Here is a 3,727-nt window from a genome sequence, read left to right on the forward strand (position 1 = left end):
ATTTTGTAAGCAAGTTTGAGTTTGAATATCCTGAAAGGTGGATATGGGCTCCAGTGCCAGACCATCTTCAGTCAAGGCACCTTCAAGGATTTTGTGGAAAACCAGGGAAGAGTCTATTCTCTTGCTATTTGAGACATTCATAGAAAAAGAAGACTTGCCGCATCATTTAAATTCTAAGTAAACTCATGGTTTGTTTGTTGGCTTGGGGTTTTTTCCCTGTTCATTTTTGCTGGCTGTATTGCCTACTTTAGACTTCATAAATGAATATTTTTACTTATCTTCTGCAGGAGGTTAAGGTAATTTTAAGATAACATCCCAGCACTTTCTCCTTAGAGGTATTGTGATCCTAAAATTGGGTAAAAGCTACGAAGAGCCCAAAGCCTTAATACAGGCTATAAAATACTTCAAGGGATAATAGGATATGCATCCACTTTCTCTGCATGAATGAGCTGCTACTGCAGAGGTCAGAAGAAGGAGAAATGTCTTCTAATAACCAGCAATAAGCAGAAAAGCTCTCTGTCGTGTTGCAAGGTAGACAAGAGCATGCCTAAAATGTTAGAGTACTGAGGAAAGGCTTGATAGGGAGGTACGAAAGCACATTTACCCTTGGAACAGAAAAGGGGCAGTAGGAATGGTGCTGTGGGCTGGACCGAACGATGCATTCAATGGCACAGCAAGAAAGAAGCTGACTCATAAAGTTAATTGATAGCTGGTTGGTTTGTCACATTTTTCAGCCAGAGCCCCTCGTGGAAAAAGGAGGATTCTTTCTCTCATAGACGTTAAATGATGGTGAGATTAGTGGTTGAGGAATTATGAAGTCCTCCCTTTGACTCCCTCTGGCTCTAAGCATTAATCAGATAATTGCCTGGGATGTGAGATGCTTCTACCTGCTTCTTCCTCACAAGCCTCAGTACTAAATCTTACCTCTGCATTGGGCTGACTTTACCCAGGCTGTGTTTTGCTGCTGCAGATTTTCTGCTTCCCTTATTAATACATGGAAACAGAAGATGGAGTGGGAAGATGGAGTCACAAGACAGGGTGAGATGCCTTGGCCCACTGCTATTATCAGAGCTATGCTGTATAATGTCTTAAACAAAGACATTATCATAGAATCATAGAGTGGTTTGGGTTGGAAAGGAGCTTAAGATCATCCAGTTCCAGCCCCCCTGCCATGGACAGGGTCACCTCGCACTAGACCATATCACCCAAAGCTCTGTCCAACCAGGCCTTGAACACTGCCAGGGATGGAGCATTTGAGCTCAATCTAAGCAGTTTGGTTTCTTGTCCTATCTCCTTTGGTTTCTTGTCCTATCTCCTTTGGTTTCTTGTCCTATCTCCTTTGGTAGCACACTCTAAACCTTCTCGTTCTGACCATTTGACTCTTTCTTCTTCATTTTCAGTCTAAATGCATTCACGAGTTCTCTGATCTCTCTCATTATTTGCTCATGGTCTCTGCAGTCCTACCCTTTTCTATCAGCAAATTGAAGGGGTTTTGCCACCATCTCTAGTTCCTATGCAGTCCAGTGTTTTTTTTTCCCCTGAGTAATAATTTGCTTCAGGCAACGAAATGTGGCAAGTCTCCTCTCCTAAAATAGGCTTTGCTGCTCCTCCATCATCTGATCAGCCCTTCGCTGTGCTTGTTCCAGGATAAGTTAATTTATAGAATGTGGATGTCCCAAATTGCACATTGCATTTGCCTCCCTACCAACATGAAACAAGATTGTGCTGACCTGCAAAGAAACTCAATTTCACATCAGTTATAGAGGAAGAGGCAGTTACCAGGGTGTATATGGGAGTGGAAAACAGATGGAAGAGGTTGGATATTATTCCCAAGATCATGCATAAGACAGGATCCATCAGTTCTCATGCCATAATGAAGCGCTGCTAGCTAGCACCACTTTAGCTCGCAGAAGTTTCTTTTATGCATTTTTTAATCAGCACTGAAGCAAGTGGCAATCATGACATGTAACACAGCTTAGAGTTAACAACCCCTTGAGATGAGAGAAGACAGCTGTGCTTCAGAGATGTGTACTCATGCCCTCTGCAGATGCTGCTGTCTCTGTTTTCATCTGCTTCACAACTGCAGGGTTTCTCTGCAACCCCAGTACCTGCCTCAGTTTTCTCTGGCTGGATGTGGGCATCCACAGGATGGACAAATCTCTTTGTGCCAGTCTCCCTTAGGTGCTGGAGTGAATGAGACTTCTTGAATTATAACCTAGAAGTTCTTGCTGTTGACTATAAAGTGTGCCAAGGATGAAATGAAGCCTTGTGCCCTGGATCTTGCTAAAGACAGATTGCATGAGCCCTGTTATTTTCCTCATTGAATGAGAGCTTAAAGTGAAACGGAAGGTACCAACATCCACAGAAAATCACTGTCTTCCAGAGTGTCAGCAAACAGGACCTGCTGGAGCCCTTCTGCTTCACAGCTGCCTTTCTCCATAGCTCTGTTCTATCCATAGTTCCCAGAAATACTTTATATGCACATTTCTCACATCTCCCTGGCTTGCATGCCCAGTACAGCGTGGGGAGCAATTTTTCTCATTGTTGCTGCTCAGATATCAGCTTTGACAGTGGGATACACCTTGCTGGATGTAATCTGAGGAGTAGGAAGAATTTTGAGTGATTTTTTGTCTGCTGAGCTGGGTTTTCATCACTGATTTGTAAACAGGGTGCATTGAAGGAGGAGGAGCTGTAGGGTTTTCCACTGAAGGCTCTTGACAGCTATGAATGAATGTAGCTGGCGAACAAAGGCAAAGTGAGATCCAATGGAAGGAAAAAGAAGGTGGAAGGATTTAAAATGAAAATAAGAAACAAACTTGTAATGCTTTTTTTGGGTAGGATGGAGCAACAGCAAAATGAATCATCTTGGGGGAAGGAGCTTCTAACCTGAACTTCCCCTGCTTCAGTTTGAACCCATCACTCCTTGTCCTGTCACTACAGTCCCTGATGAAGAGACCCTCCCCTGCATCCTTGTAGCCCCCTTCAGACACTGGAAGCTGCTCTGAGGTCTCCACACAGCTCCTTTTCTCCAAGCTGAACAGCCCCAATTTTATCTGTCACATTGTGTGAAGCGTGCTTCACTGGCCCCTCTTATGGACCAGCCATAGGTCTTATTGGTCTGATAACAACCTTCCTCCTGCACTTCCCCTGGGAAGCTCCAGGCTGGGATGCTCGGAAAGATGCTTTTCCCACTGATCCACCCATGTGAACTCTGGGACAGAGTCCATGTGTGATTTGTTTGATTTAAACACATCATATCTCAGCAAGAAACTTTCCAGCAAATATACAGAACCTTCCAGAAAGGGTGTGTGTGTGTGTGTGTGTGTGTGTGTGTGTAGCAGAATAAAATCCAGCTGACACAGCCCTGGGAAGCTGTGGCTGTTGTCATTACTTGCCTGGTAAGGAGGCAGGACCATGAGGGGATCTGTCACTGCCAGAAGGCTCTTGAACATCTGTTGCAACTGCAGCAGCATCAGAATGAAGAGGAAAAGATTAATCATGCTCTGGACATTCCTGGCTAATGCATCTTCCCTGCTAGCCTGCAGTCTCTGACAGGGGTGTCCTGAACTATGTTTTGCAGTGGGCTCAGCAGGGAAAACCAGACAGCTGGGAGGCTCTGGCCTTAAATGACTTCATTTAAAAGTTGCTCTCTGGTCAGATTGCTTTTAAATGTTGTTAACTTCTCCTTTGTTTATTTCTTCCACCTCAATCCTAACTTCAAGAGGGA

This window comes from Pezoporus wallicus, unplaced genomic scaffold (genome assembly GCF_028554395.1).
Source record: "Pezoporus wallicus isolate ANWC-B61680 ecotype Strahan unplaced genomic scaffold, APGP_CSIRO_Pwel_v1 contig_4722, whole genome shotgun sequence".
NCBI lineage: Eukaryota > Metazoa > Chordata > Aves > Psittaciformes > Psittacidae > Pezoporus > Pezoporus wallicus.